This window comes from Triturus cristatus, chromosome 12 (assembly GCF_964204655.1).
Source record: "Triturus cristatus chromosome 12, aTriCri1.1, whole genome shotgun sequence".
NCBI classification, from domain to species: domain Eukaryota; kingdom Metazoa; phylum Chordata; class Amphibia; order Caudata; family Salamandridae; genus Triturus; species Triturus cristatus.
In genome coordinates, this window is record NC_140595.1 from 520,446,945 (window position 1) to 520,462,720 (window position 15,776).

A 15,776-nucleotide genomic window follows, 5' to 3' on the forward strand; every position below is an offset into this window, starting at 1 on the left:
TGTAATATGCATGTGTTGCTGCATATTAACTGCTGGCGTATGATGCCTACGTTTGATTCCTGTGTGTTGTGCCTGCATATATGTTTACTAATGCCTCTTCCAATGAATTTACAACGCTGTGTGATTTGAGGACCACAATTCGAACAGTTATAGTTATGGTCAGCGGACCGGAATTCTGCCGCTCACGGAACTCTGCGGAATTTCAATGTAACACCGCGGAATTCTGCGAAGAAGCACCGCGCGCTCCGCCCATCCTTACTAATAACTCTACTGCAATATTACAAAGTAGTAGTGATAGTGGAAAACCTTGCTTTGTCGATTTTTGTACAGGAAAATAATTGGAATTAGTCCCATTTACGTCTATAGTTGCCTTATAACCTGTGTAGAAAGCCTTGATACAATTACCACAATTGTTGCCAAAGCTCATTCCGTTGAGCGCTGCTAATAAAAAAAAATATATATATTTTGCCAGTTTCCTTTACTACATCTAGTGAGATGAACATTGTGTCATTACTTTCATTTTCCTTCTTTCTGAATATATTTGATAGTAATCGGATGTTGTTGCGACCATAGCGTTTCTGATTAATCCAGTGTTAAGTATGATATTGACATATAACTTAACAGCTTTCAGTATCTTTACGTTATTTTGGAATCACTATTATGAGGGAGTCCGTCATTTCACTGGGAAATTGTTCATCATCTATGTTTCACATGCATAAGTTACAAATACACACAAAACTGAGAACAAAACATCGGCGGGGGCTAAGGAACCATTATCCGCCACCACTAAAATATGAAAAGCGAGCCACCCCAGCAAGACTCTCTCGCCTTGGCAAATGGCACACCTATGGATTCTTAGCCTACAACACTTGAAGCAAATGCCCACAGAGGGTGTTTGCTGAAGGGCTGGGAGGGAAATCCCACCACCTATACTTCACGCCCTTAATGAAAATACAGGACGATGAAGACATTCAACAACCCACATACTTCCCACTTGCCATCACTTTTCCACCCCTAGTCCCTGACAGTAGAGGGTTGCACCTCTCTATGGAATGGACTAAAGATGTTACCATTACTTTTTTTTTTATTAAATCTTTTTATTGATGACAGTGTGCGTTTAATATAAACAAAGTCATGCAGCATTGTACAGAACTTAACATTAGATGTGTCTTGGAGCTTTCACCTATCTACTTCTAATACACAATTATCCTATAGTAAAACATACTTATTCATCCTACCACAGAAGGTGGGTCAGGATTCAACCACGGAGGTTCACAAACGTTTCCTCTATATTCATTCCACAATTCCCATATTTGCGACCATTTTTTAGGACAGCCCCTTGACTCATATATTGTTTACTCCATCAACATACACCAATCGAGATCTTTTTTCCATGCAGCAAGTGTTGGCACCTCCTGTGCCCCCCTATAGTTTAGTGAAATTGCGTTTCGCTATCATCGATCCCAACGCCGCCCAGGTCCTCACTTTGTTTCCAAGGTCAGTGGGTCCCCAAATATTCATGAGGTACAATCCTGGCTTGTGTTCTATTTGAGTGCCCAAGATTCCCCCATGCATCTGGCCACATTGGACGAATAACGCTGAATATGTATACACTCCCAGATAATGTGTATGAATGTGCCCTCCATACCACACCCTCTGCGATAGTCAGGGCCCTCTCTGAAGCCCATTTCTACAAGTGCTGAACATGATAGGTATGCCCTATGTAGGACTTTGAGCTGTGAGCCAGAAAGAAGAGAATGTTCCCTTGATTCCGCAATTGAGAGAGCATAAAATATTATGTCAGAAAGGAAGTTCTCTATGGGAAATGTTTCTTTATTTTAAAAAAAACACACATTTGTCCTTGTAGATCATACAAATTCATTTAACATTTCATAGTACATCAAATTGTTAAAAACCTCATAAAATACATAACAGTTCAATTTCAATCACATAAAACTATGTAACACAATTATGACCAGCATAATGTGGAGACAGACACAAATTGTAAGATTCAAATATTCCTCTTTACGAGTGCACATCAGATTCAATTTCTAAAGGTACAGCACATTATACATTCGTAAATCTGTATATACGTAGTCTGTATTTGTTCTTTGATTGTGCTTATCCACAGCGTCGACGCGTTTCGATGGTTTCAAAGTGATAGTACCATCTTTATCAAGACCACATGATTCTGTCTCCCACCACAGTAATTTTATTCCTAGAACAGATAAATATAGTTACTGCTCTCGCTTGTACTTATAATTTCTCTTTCTCATACATTTACGGTCATATTCCCTGAGACACATCCATTTTTTCATTTGTTCTATGTCACGATTATATTCATTGTCTGTAGGTATTAAATATCCCATTTTGTGACCTATTTTGTATGGTTAGTCAAATTCAATGGGCTTTACTACTGGAAACCGTGGCAGTTTTTGCAACGCCATTATCTTTCAGTGCCCTGTATTATCGTTCTATGTATTCCGGCATTAACCCCATTTATTTATGGCTATATTCGGTTTTTGTTCATAATTTTCCTCTTTTCCCAATTGTTGTTTGTATCCCCACCTTTTACTTTAAGAATGGTCCGATGTCTTTCATTTCGTGCTGTTACTACAGGCAACCGGACTACATTTTATAATTGTCGTTCCTGGTGTAAATACATTCGATTTATCTGCATAACGGGATTATACGCTTCTCCGCAATTTCCTAAGTCAAGACCTCTTCTCACCTTTGTGTTGGGGGATATCTATCTGTGCTCCTTATTCTTTGAGTAGTTCGGAGAACTCACATTCCTCTTCTTACACCCTCGTAATGATTCGAGTAACGTGTTATATTTTCTCTACGTTCCAAGGGGGGAGAGAGATAAGAGTGTTTGTACAACATTAGTCTTGAGCCTAATTGATTGCTCAATTATAATATTAGGTTCCTCCCCTGCTTTTTAACTCGCATAATTACCTCTTCGTGATTAATGCCGGCTCGCTAGTTGCAAGGAACCTCTTTCTATGGTTATATTTCTGAGTTCCTGCACTGCGGAGTATATTAAAATCCTCTTCTTAGATCAGCGAGTCTAAAGGGAGGAAAGGGCAGAGGAGAGAGAATGTAGTCTAAATTAGTCCACAATTCCAACCCAGATTAGTTCCCTCCATCTACCTTCTACCAGGATCCTTATTCTCTCACCTGATTTTCGCTGTGTTTCCTCCGTCCTATCAGTTTCCGGATCGGAGCCAAATCACTTTTCCAATATCCTGCTTCCTATTTATCTGTTGTATCCCTCTTACTTATTGGCTCACCTCACCTCACGTGGTGCATGTACGAGTCCTTTCGACTTTGAGCTGTACCAGTCTCAGTCTTGAGGAGATCGCGATTTCACGGGGGGACGCAAGAGCTTCCTGCCAGTTCTCTTCTTCCATACATTCTACATCCCGCTTCCAGTGTTCACGCAGCCGCTGTAGAGGGTCAGTCATATTGTTTATTAATTTTTGGTACATCAACGAGATGATGATGATTACATTTCTAAAGCGCAACTAATACCCTGGGGTGTCTAGGCGCTGCCTTTGATAGGTATTATTCAGGTGAATACTAAACAATCGGCTAGGCTGAAAACAACCATGTTTTAAGGCCCTTCTTAAATTTGAATAAATTGGTCTCTATTTTAATGAGACCAATGAGATGGGTAAGGCATTCCAGAGGCATGCAGTAGTGGCTGTGAAACTCTTACCTCCCCACCTGACTCTGCTGGTTCTGGGTACAACTAGATTTCTCTGATTGGTGGATCTGAGAGATCTGGCAGGTGTATAAGATTTAAAAATGTTGCCAAATAGGTTGGCCCTCGGTTGTTGAGGGATTTAAATGCTATGCACAGAGATTTAAATTGAATCGTTTTGGCTACAGGTAGCCAGTGGAGTTGGGCCAATATCTCTTTGGGGCATGTGGCCATCAAGGATTCTGTAGATGTTACCATTACTAACGATTGGAGGAATGAGACTGGGCCTTGCTAGCCTTTTGTTACTTACCATGTTGTTGTTTCCTTTATTCTTTCTTTCCCCTGGGCATAGGTGGGTGGGAAATGGAAGTTTTTATTATCTGATTCTACCTACCCTGCCTGTTACAGCTTTTTCCTACACGACCATGGGAGACACTTACACCTGCACATTGTTATGCCTCAATGTCCGAGGGCTTAACTCACCTAATAAATGCAGACAGATCTGGAAATATATACTTCAATTCGACCCTGACATCCTTTTTCTCTAGGAAACCCACATTCTGAAACGAGTCCAACAACACGTAAGGCACAGTAATAATCCCCTCCAGTTCTGGGTCTCTGCTCCCACCAATACATCTGGTGTCGCTATACTTTGTAAAGCACACTTGGGCCCCCGATCCCCATCAGTCACAAGAGACCTGAGAGCAGACATCTGACACTCACTCTACAACGGGGCCCAACAACACTCACACTATTGAACATTTATGCTCCTTACACAGTGCAGGATGCTTTCCTCTGACGAGTGCTGAGTGAACAGTTGGATAAGGCACAAGAAGACCCAATAGCAGGAGAGCACCTTAATATGATATGAGACCCCAACATGGACAGGAGTCATAATGCCTATCTAGGAATGTGAGCGATGTCCGCTTTATTAAAAAAAGATATCTGGGGGCGTGACCAGCCAAGCAGACGTGAACCGATTTGGCTCCACTACCATCCTTTGCAAAATTGGGGATACTGTAGGAATAATGAGCTAGCTCGGCTCCATAATATACTGGGATGGTATCGGGCAGTGTGCAGGAGCCCCGAGGTCAGCAGGATGGCTCGGCGATGCTGAAAATAGCATAGTGCCAATATCGCCAACTGTAGTCACATATCCACACACAATACATCAATAAACCACACAACACCTTGTTAGTGGAGAAATTTGCTGCAGGTTTATTAGCATAACCAATATGCCAACATGGTGGGTTATCTTACGGGCGATCCCAGGGCAGGCCAACCCCTATGCCGCCTGCCCATCTGATAAGCCTAAATTACACCGTGGCCGTCGCCAATTGGTGTTTACCAAATCTTGGGAGGGGCCACCAGTCCACTCGCTTACTCACGGCCCCCCCGAAAGAGGTGGGCGGAGCGTTCCTGGCAGCCCCCCGTTGCTCAGACCCACAACCGTCCGTAGGACTAACGGGGCGCCGTAGTTCTTCCAGGGGACAACGCTAAGACATCCCTGGGTATCCTGGCTTAGCACCAAGCTGGGCTGCTGCATGAAGCACCCCATGGTATCTGCAGACACTGGACCGCCCTGTAACTCCTCCTGCAACACAAAACAATAGGTTAGAAACATGACACCCCCCCCCCCCTCCAAATCCTTATATTGGCCGTCCGCCGGTTAAGCGGAGGGGCGGGCAAGGCGAGACGGCAGGGAACAAAAGGCTGAAAGATGGGCGGGGGACAGCCTAAGTACCCTTGTCTCCTCCCCCCTCCCCGGTGATGGGGTCAGCCGGACTTCTTCCCTGGACCTGGCCCAGGGAACTAGAAGGACGACTCCAGTGCTTTCCTGTGGCACTAAGGCGGCCGCCCTATTGAGGGGCCGCTGTGCAGCCCCCTGGGCAGCCTTGACATAATGCCAATATCGGCAACTGTAGTCACATATCCACAAACAATACATCAATAAACCACACAACACCTTGTTAGTGGAGAAATTTGCTGCAGGTTTATTAGCATAACCAATATGCCAATATGGTGGGTTATCTTACGGGCGATCCCAGAGCAGGCCAACCCCTATGCCGCCTGCCCGTCTGATAAGCCTAAATTACACCGTGGCTGTCGCCAATTGGTGTATACCAAATCTTGGGAGGGGCCACCCCTCCCAGCCGTGGACCACCATCCACTCGCTTACTCACGCCCCCCCGAAAGAGGTAAAAAAACACCACCGGGTTTTGGCTCAAAAACTCAGCTGAACTGAGCCGAAAATACTAGGAAAACAGAACAGGAAGTTCAAGCTGAGAATAACTCAACAAAATACTTTAATAACTCCTAAAAAGAAATGAAACTTGAGAGGAGGGTTTTATGAATTTCCTTATTATTTAACGGAAATGATTTTAATTAATTTCACATTTCAAAATGATTTTGCGCTGAGACATTGCTTCATTGCGCTAAGATCATATATACAAAATTTACAAAACATGTAGTACAACAACACATTAATAATGATCCCCTGGGTAACTGAAACAAACATGCAAACATTCATCAAGCACTCATGGCCATTATACTCATGCATACACAAAAACATCTACACACTGTAAAGAACTGGGTCCTTGTGGCGACCTTTCTTCACTAGTAAAATTGATTACATCTCAATTTCACCATCCAAAAACCATTCTGTTTTTTCGTTGCCACAATGAATATAACAGATTATTTTGAAATACACAAGAAAAAATATCTTGAAAGCGGTGCGACACAAGGAAAAAGAACTGGTCGACGCGTTTCGAACCACTGAATTATGGGTTCTCCTCAGGACCAACCAATTTCTGCAATGAACAATAAAAAAACGTTTTAGGATATGATACTGTGACTCAGAGTTCCTACGAAGCACCAACACGGCCTCTCAACACCCACCTTAAAATGTAGAAATCTATCTGCCTGAAATGGATCCAAGTCGTTTCCAATGAAGAGGGACCTAAACAAGAAACCATCTACTTTATAGTTTCCAACTTGTCTATAACAGGCTATACATATAGCACAGGACACCGAAAGAGGTGGGCGGAGCGTTCCTGGCAGCCCCCGGTTGCTCAGACCCACATCTGCCCATAGGACTAACGGGGCGTCGTAGTTCTTCCAGGGGACAACGCTAAGACATCCCTGGGTATCCTGTCTTAGCACCAAGCTGTGCTGCTGCATGAAGTACCTCTTGGTATCTGCAGACTCTGGACCGCCCTGTAACTCCTCCACAGCCTTGGGATTGGCCACCGTCACTACCAGGGCCCCCCCACCAAGGCATCCCTTCCTACTTACATCCTGCTGCTGCCAAGGCCTCCCCTAGGTCCAGAAGAAATAAGTCCATGCCCAGTCTTGAGAGGTGCACCCCATCCCCCTCCAGTGGACTTGGCGTGAAGTAAACCATGTCTAATGAAGCCAAAACCTCTTTGCTCCGTGAAACTACGCATGGCGCGGTTGACTTTCCTCCGCGATACCTCAATGGCGTCTCCAGAGCGTGCTTCTCTCCAAACAGCCCGTGGTGTGATTTCCGACCACCAGAGTTCGCATGACCCCAGGGTATTGCTCAACTGGCACAAGGTGTCCCCCATATCTTGGAGCAGAGTTCTCCTCCCTAGTGTGGTCAGGTTATTTCCTCCCAAGTGAATTACCAACAAGTGCGGTGGAGGCCCCCCTCCCCCGAATCTCTGCTGTAGTTTCCTGGTCAGTTCACTCCAACGCATTCCCGGATAGCCCAGCCACGTAATATCCGTGGTGGAGAAGCCGTGCCGCCATTTTCTGACCTCCGCCCACCGAGCCAGTCTCGTGATGCTTGAAGGGCCAATTACCCACACTTTGGTTCCTGATAAATAAAGAAATGGTGGGTTTGAAAATATTTATTGTAGTGGTGAACAAACTGCATATCACATCTAAATTACAACATAACACAACATGGCAAACGTCCGAGTGGCCTAGGCCCCACTCGTGATTCCAAATTTACACAGATCGGAGGGAGGTGCCCTGAGCAGCCGCCCACCACCCTCACGTCTAGGGCCTGATGTACCGTTTGTAGCACTGAGACTCCCAGCGCCCCACTTGCTTGATACTCTCAGGTGACATCCCCGCTAGGAATGCCGTGGCTGCTGCCCCAATTCTGAAGGAGTGGCTACTGAACTTTTTGGCCCGGTCTGCCTGCCCCGACAACCGTAGGCAAGCCTGCAGGATGTAATCTACTTGGAACCTTGTGACCGGAAACCCATCCTCGTGCACAAGTAGGTATCCCGCCCCCCCGGGCGAAGGGCCAAGTAGGCTCTGACCCAAAGTAGAGGACAGTATCTGGCATCCCCCAGGCTTTGCAACAGGACCAGCCTCCCCTGCCCGGATTGGTCTGTTTTGGACTGCCTCACTACTATCCTGAGACAGCCCGAGTCCAAGTCTATGTCTTTGGTGTTCAAGGCCACCCCGGAGGTGTCCAACTTGGATCGCGCCACCAGTTCCCCGATCCTAAAGGCCCCAAAGAAAGGCAGTGCGAAGCAGGCTGAGAATAGGGTTGCCTCATACCCCGAGCGGGTGGCCCTAGTCATGCAGTCGAGCATCCCTTGTAGAATGGGGTAACTAATGGGAGACCTGCTGTCAGGCGGTCGCAGTTCATTCCTAGCCCACCCCTGCAGTGCAGCTTTGATAACAAAGGCTTTGGTGGGGTCGAACTGTCCCCGTAACCCGGCGTGGTGGCTGATGGCAGACAGGTGACCCACGATCCACGGGTGGGATTTCCCCCCATCCTTTGCCCACAGCAAGAATTGTTGCACTCTGAGTTCCATGGTAGCCCGGTCCTCCTCCCATGCCCCGTTGATCGCACAAAATTTTGCAACACAGCTCCTGTAACGCTTCGCCATCCTTGGAGCTAAGGACCGCTCTCCCAGACCCCTCATCCCTTGTTCCACTTCAGAAGCAGCCACAAGTGTGGCGGGAAAGGGGTCATTCCTTCTCTCGCTCTCGGCCAGGCCTCCCAGAAGCGGTGCCACTGAAAGCAAGAAAGAGCGTCAGCGGCTACGTTCAGAACCCCTTGAATATGCCTAGCCCTGCATTCCACATTGTTCTTCAGGCATGCCCTCACTGGCTCTCGCAGCAAGCACAACACCAGGGGACAACTAGCTGACTGTGTGTTGATGGCCTGCACCACGGCTAAGTTATCCGACCAAAACAAAACCCTTTTCGCTGCCAGCACCCCAGGCCAATACAGTGATCTTGGACGTGATCTTTCTCTTGTGCCAGGCGTTCGGCCACTTCTCGGCACACCACTCCCTGTCCATAATCACGCCGAACCCTTCCCGGCCTGACCCATCTGTGAAAAGTGCCAGTTCAGTGTTATTGGCCCAGGGTGCGCGCCAGATGACAGACCCATTGAAATTGTCCAGGAAGTCCGCCCACATGAGTAGGTCTTCCCTCATGCCTCTGCTCAGCTTGACCACGTGATGCTTCTTTTTAACTGACGCTGTGGCTCTGGCTATCCTGCGCGCAAATACCCTTCCTGCTGGAATTACTCTGGCAGCAAAGTTAAGTTTCCCCAGGAGGCTCTGAATGAAAGCCAGGGAAATTGTCTAGGTAATGGGAGACTCCTGCCACCCCGAAGGAATGCTGTAACACCCACTGCAGGAAGGAGCTAAAAGCTTCAAAGAAGGCACAGGACACCGCACACCCCATGGGCATGCATTTGTCAAAGAAGTACAGGCCGTCTAGCTTGAAACCCAGCAGGTGTTGGCTGCTTGGGTGCACTGGTAGCAAACGGAAAGCCGACTCAATGTCTGCCTTTGCTAGCCAGGCCCCCTTGCCCGCCCTCCTGACAAGGTCCAGAGCCACATCCAGCGTACAATATGACAAGGAGCAAACACCCTCTTGGAGCCCATGGTTCACTGAGTCCCCCTCCGGGTAGGATAAGTGGTGGATAAGTCTGAAGGTCCCTGGTTCTTTCTTGAACGGACCCGTGACCCTCCCCAGTCGTAGTTCCTTCCTGACTTTCTCCTGCAGTACCGCCGGGAGGTCTCTAGCTGATTTGAGGTTGTCTGCCTCCTTGCAGGAAAACGGGCCTATGAACGGGATAATGAAGCCCTCAGAGAACCCCCCCAGCAAGAGCGCGCTGTTTGTTATGTTGGGATACTTCCTAAGGAGTTGGAGCATGTTGCGCAGGTTCACTGGGGATGGCCCTTTGCAGGCGGGGGATGCAGACGTGCTGGGAAGTACCAGGGACCGGATACCCTTGTGGCAGGTGGCAAGTGGGAGCGAGCTGCAAGGCGGCGGGTCAGGGGGGGTGGCGGCGGGGGATGCTGCTGATTTTGGCTGAGCTGTCTCAACTGGCCTGTTTACAAGTGTCTGATGGTTTCTTGTCCTGCTTAGACTGACACGTGGTCGCAGCGTGACGGCCCCCGCATTTGCTGCACACATGCTGGAACCTGTATTTGCTCCCCCAAGAGCATGCCCCTGCGTTGAAGAGGTTGCACGTCCCTGGCGAGACTCTCCTGACCCCCCCACTGTTGCCCCCCCTGCGCGCCCCCCGAAAAGACTGCTTGAAAGGTTTCGTGCTGGACTGGCTGGGCCCTGGAGAAGAGCCCCCTCCCCCGTGGCCTTTGGCTGGGTGACTGTGCTCTGCGCTCCACGAGATCCCATGTGGTCCATCCACAGCTGGACCTCTTTTTGGTCCCACTCAATTTCCGGGCATATAGCCATCTTCTTCCTGAATTCCCGGTCGTAGTTGAGCCACCCTTCTCCCCCCATTTCTGTAACCTGATTTTCTTGTCCTCCTCTTTCCCCCCAACCCTCCGGGCATCTTGGCCGTGTTGGCCCAACAAGAGTAAGGAAAAAATGTCCAGAAATTCACGCCTCCAAATAAATTCTTTCACTGCCACAGGCACTTCCCATGACAACGAGCTATGACCTGACAGTAGAGGAGTGTGGGTGACCGCCTTCTTATCTGTTGCTGACTGAACTGCTACTGCTGTGGTCAAAATCCCGAGCTGCGGCGCGGTGGGAGGAACACCTGGGGGGGGGTTGGGACCGGCTGGGGAAAGACGGCAGTAGGTTGCGCTGCCAGCGACTCCTCCCAACTAGCTGCTGCTGTTCCCCCCTTCACCAGTGCCAGGCCTAACCCTGGGGTCCCAGCAGGCGCCGCCACCAGCCCGGAGGCCACAGCTGGCCCCGTCGCTACAACATCTATGCTCTTGCCTGTGTAACTGCGGGAGGAACCCCCAAGGTTGGGCAACTCTGTGGCCTGCGTGCCTTTCCCTTGGAGAGCCCATACATTTGCTGCCGGAGTCAAACCCCCCCCCAAACAGTTTGCAGTTGAGGCTCCCCCGGTTGCTCCAGCCCTCAAGAGGCCAGATCTGACCTCCTCCGTGAAGCTCTTTAGTGTGTCATTGAGCTTACCCAAGTCCTCAGTGATAGCGAAATTCGTATGCGATGGGCCGCCGATCGAGGGGGGGACAGTTCCTAGGGACACGGGCTGCAGGGCGGGCCCTGGCGCACCTCTGGAGGTAGGCGCAGGCCGGCTCTTAGGTGGCGGTGCGTCCGCCGGGAAGTCTTTCATAGTGGCCCTGCGAATCCGCTTGGACCGGGATGGGTCAGCCTCCTCGATAGGCTCCTGCCCCGTGGGAGAGCCACCAGAAATGACCCCATAATCATCGGGGTTGCTGGCCTTCAATAGGTCCGCAGCCCAGGCCAGGCCCTTGGACTTGGCGAGTTCAATGATGGCCGCTAGTTGTACGTCCTGAGGGGTGCCCTGCTGGGTTTCCTCTACTTGGGACGTCATCGTGAAGAGCGAAGGGGAACCCTGGCTATCCATCCCTCGAGCTCGGGTCGCCTCAGTCTGAAAGAAAAACTGTCGTGAGCTGCAGCCTACAACAACCTGAACAGGCACACCACACATTCTCAAATGTCCCTTCTGCGACGCCCAGACCCGCTCTTTACTTACTATCTTGGATTAGAGCTAGTGCGCCTGACAGGTCCGATCCAGCGAGTTTCCAAGAATCTGTATTAAAATGAAGCAAATATTAGATTGCAAAGCCCCCCCTCAATTGTGCTTATTCTATGGCCATCTTATGCCTCAATTGCTCTTGGTGCCCCCACTGTTCCTGCTGACCCACTAACACTCCTTTATCTCTAGCGGAAGGTCCCGATGGCTCTATGGATCATCCGTGGGATCTGTGTGGCACAAAGTGAGAGTAATTACTATACACACCCCCACAGTATCTGCTCCTCCGCCTTTCCCGGCGGAAAGCCTCACGGGAAGACAGTCTCCCCACCCTGAATCACCGTGACCGAGCCCGCTGAGAACTCTCCCCCCCCGGGCATGCCCCACACTGGCAACGCGCAGCTCGGGAACCGGTTCCGGACTGTAATCCGAGCTTGCCCGGGGCTCACGAGAGGGGGGCGAGCCCTACATCAATGTGGGATAGGGAAGCTAGCCCATCCGGACGGGGGGTGTTCTCTGGTTTGGTTACCAAACGGAGTAGAGCGTAACGCCGAGGACACACCCGGTTTGCCGGATATCCCTCAAGCAGCACAGGGAGTCGACCTGCAACCTAAGGGAAAGCGGATCAGGCCTAGCCAACCGGCCACGGAACTCTCCCCCCCACTTGGGCCTCCGGACAGTAGACCTTGCCTCCTGCCCCAAGGTCGGCAGCTGCACAAGAGCACCCTATTTACATTACCTAATCAGGCACAGGGAGAATAGTGATTATCCCAAAATCCCAGGACGCGACCCCGAGGCTCGAACCCTGGTTTCCTGCCCCAAAGTCGGCGGATGAATCATGAGCACCGTGTTTACGTTACATATTCAGGCGCATGGAGAATAAGTGATTTATCCCAAATCACAGGACGCGACCTTGAGGCTCGAACACTATTTCCCTGCGCCAAAGTCGGCGGCTGCACATGAGCACTGTATTTGCGTTACATATTCAGGCACGGGGAAATAAGTGATTTTCCCAAAATCACCGGACGCGACCTCGAGGCTCGAACACTTATTACCTGCGCCGAAGTCGGCGATTGCACATGAGCACCGTATTACATTACCTATTCAGGCACGGGGGGATTAAGATTTATTTTTTTCCCCCGAAAAACAACGGACGCGACCTCGAGGCTCTCCCGGTTACCTGCAGCCAGGTCGGAAGCTGCACGTAGGCACCGTATTTACATTACATATCAGGCATGGGGAGATTAAGTGATTTCCCCAAAATCACAGGACGCGACCTCGATGCTCGAACCTATTTACCTGCACCAAGGTCGGCGGCTGAACATGAGCACCATATATACATTACATATTCAGGCACGGGGGGATTAAAAGATTTTCCCAAACTCACAGGACGTGACCTCGAGGCTCGAACACTAAGTACTTGCGCTAACGTCGGCGGCTACACATGAGCCCGTATTTACATTACATGTTCCGGCCCGGGGAGATTAAGAGATTTTCCCAAAAATACGGGGCGCGACCACGAGGCTCGAACCCGGTTACCTGCACCTAAGTCATCAGCTGCACATGGGCACCGCATATACATTACATATTCAGGCACGGGAAGACGGAGTGCATTGCCCAGGATCACAGGACGCGATCTCAAGGCTGGAACCCAGGTTTCCTGCGCCCAAAGTCGGCAGCGCAGGCGAAGGAACACATCTCCTCCCCGAACACATATGGGCTGCATATAAGGGCTTGCGGGTATGGGGGCCTGCGGTTGACCCGGCTTCCCTCACAGCTCCCGCACGTGAATGGACAATCTCCCCCCTAGCCCCCCATCGTCCGGAATCGCCATGGCGCCCCGTCTCACGCAGCATAGCTCCGAGCATGCACCCGCCACGAGGCGCTCGGGCGGCGCGCGAATCCTGAGGTCCCTGAGCGCTTCCACCACAAAGGGGGGGGGGCGATGGCGAAAAAAGGGGGAGGGGGAAAGGGCCGGATGCCCCAAGGAAGACCTTCGCCGAGGCCCGACCGAGCCCCCGAGTCCACGCTCGGCGGCAAGACACACACACACCCCTGCCGCACACGCAGCTTCCCAGGCCGTTGCACTGGGCGTAGCTCTAAGCCCGCACCCCCCCGCCCGTGGTATTCCATACCACAGGGCCCCGTCAACCTGGTGCTGCCCAGGGCCAGGGCGGGGGGAGGAGGCAAGCGGACTCACCGCGAAGCGACGACTACTGCGGGGCTGCCAGAGCGCGGACGATGGACGAGCTGCGACCACCAATGCGAGACGGCAGGGAACAAGAGGCTGAAAGATGGGCGGGGAACAGCCTAAGTACCCTTGTCTCCTCCCCCTTCCCCGGAAATGGGGTCAACCGGACGTCTTCCCTGGACCTGGCCCAGGGAACTAGACGGACGACTCCAGTGCCTTCCTGTGGCACTAAGGCGGCCGCCCTATTGAGGGGCCGCTGCGCAGCCTCCCGGGCAGCCTTGACAGAGGATTCAGATTGCAGTCGAGTGACAAGATGGCACCTTAGAACGATTGCCAAGAGCCCACAAGGCTCTGCACTTGCTGAGACCCTCTTGCCCAACTTCCAAACTTTAGGACACTGACCTGGCGGTTTCTAAGATCCGATGGTGGAGAGCGGACCTGCTGGACGACTCACAGAAGACCGACTGGAGACCATCGCCCTGGCTGCCTGCTCCGTGTCGCCACAGCGGCTGCAGTACCACAATCCCCCTTGCATGCTGTCCCGGCAGTGAGAGGTGGCTGCCTGCAGGGGCAGTAGGAGTGCAGCGGTGGCCCACTGTCGATGCTGGAATGACTGAGGATTGCAGGGGGAGACCAGAGGGTCTGGAGGTGCGGCTTGCCTGACCCTGACATGTCGCTGCAGGGCACCCGACGATTGCAGTAAAGAGGCCCGGAGGGAAGCTCCGCTGTATCTTATATGAAAATATTGAGGTGGAGACCCACTGGTAGTCTCTAACCAGCTGGGCTTCAGACATTCCAACCATAGCCCTCCCCCTGTGTACTGGTGTAATATCAGCTGCCGGACCTGATCATGGAGGACACGGGGGAGTAGACCTAATAGACATCATAGCCACGAGGCAGGGCCTTAAATGGGGGAAATGGTGAAGGCTGTTCGGGTATGGCAGCCTGACTCCTAATCCACAAGTGCTATGTCAATCCCCAGCCCGCCTGTCCAAGCCAGATGAAGACAAAGGAGGGACAGAACTCATACCTACTTTGGAAGAAGAAGGGTTCGCATTCGGCGCTTCTCTCACTGTCCACTCAGAAGTGCAGCGAGTCTGAGCGTGACTATTAAACTATGAGGGCATACTCCAGGAGGGGAACATCTGAAGGTGCATTGAGCTGACTCCTGAACCATCACCCGGTGCATACCTGATCTTCCAGTCTCTACGCCTCCAAAGAAGCAGCAACCTAACCAGGTGTCCGGCTATTTCTCACCAGCGGAACTGAGAGAACACAAAATAAACGTTCCAGGTTCACCCAACATGTCGCTTACGAAGCAGTAGCTCCTAGCCTCCCTCCAAGACTTCAAGAAGGAAGTCTGAGAGGAGCTTAAAATACATTTGACCGCATCCCTGGAATCCCTGCGTACACATCTACACGGCAAACGGTAACTCTCCAACCAGATGTAGATTCAGTGGGCACCCGAGTCTTGGACTTTGAAACCATGACAACGGACCTGGAGCAACGCACCGGTCAGGTGGAGGAAACGACACACATACTTAGCCAACAGCTCCATTCAGCGATCCTTAAATGCGAAGATCTGGAAAATAGATCAAGATAATATACGAATGTGAGGCCTGGAGGAGGGGATCGAGGGCCCAGACTGGGAGGCCTTTGTAGTGGGCCTCTTCACGGAGCAACTAGGCAACTCGCCGCCAAAAGTTAAGCTTGACAGAGTTCACAGAGTGGGCCCAGCCATGCTAGGAGATAAGGGGCACCCCAGAAATATCCTGGCTAAGTTGCACACGTTCGAGACGAAAGAAGCCATTCTGTTGGCGGCCAGGAAGACTGATTCAGTCAACTTTCAGGGTGCTTCCTGCACCCTCTTCCAGGACATTGCCCTAGGGACGTTGCTGAGATGCCAGCAATTTTGCCCAATCACTGACAAATTAAGGGAT

General features: G+C 50.8%; 2 long non-coding RNA genes across 2 annotated transcripts in view; one reads left to right on the forward strand and one right to left on the reverse strand.

Annotated features, from left to right (window-relative positions):
• Positions 1-1,863: 1,863 nt before the first annotated feature.
• Positions 1,864-3,219, reverse strand: LOC146776177 (uncharacterized). Its single transcript, XR_014972328.1, has 4 exons — positions 3,181-3,219; positions 2,959-3,070; positions 2,732-2,842; positions 1,864-2,218 (listed from the first exon to the last, which is right to left on the reverse strand). It is a non-coding gene; the product is annotated as an uncharacterized LOC146776177 (long non-coding RNA).
• Positions 3,220-3,361: 142 nt separating this feature from the next.
• Positions 3,362-15,776, forward strand: part of LOC146776178 (uncharacterized) — a 194,995-nt gene continuing 182,580 nt past the window's right edge. The window contains exon 1 of the long non-coding RNA XR_014972304.1: positions 3,362-3,458. This is a non-coding gene — a long non-coding RNA (uncharacterized LOC146776178). The remainder of the gene's footprint in view (positions 3,459-15,776) is intronic.